Source organism: Trachymyrmex cornetzi, unplaced genomic scaffold (assembly GCF_001594075.2).
Source record: "Trachymyrmex cornetzi isolate Tcor2-1 unplaced genomic scaffold, Tcor1.1 scaffold1559, whole genome shotgun sequence".
Taxonomy (NCBI): Eukaryota; Metazoa; Arthropoda; class Insecta; order Hymenoptera; family Formicidae; genus Trachymyrmex; species Trachymyrmex cornetzi.
Window position 1 is genome coordinate 62,774 of NW_017296156.1, and position 211 is coordinate 62,984.

Genomic DNA, 211 nt, shown 5'->3' on the forward strand with positions numbered 1-211 from the left:
CTTAACAGGTCGAAATTCAATAAAAGAATATTTTTGTACCTGTGAGAGTGGTGCTAGAACAGTAGGATGCTGTAGTCACATCATGACTATTATTTGGTATCTTGGATATGGACAATACCATGAAATAAGTACGCCTAATCCTGGTATCTGCGACGTCTCTATTACTATACCTAAAGAAAAGCCGCAACCAATACAAACAGAAAACTAAAGA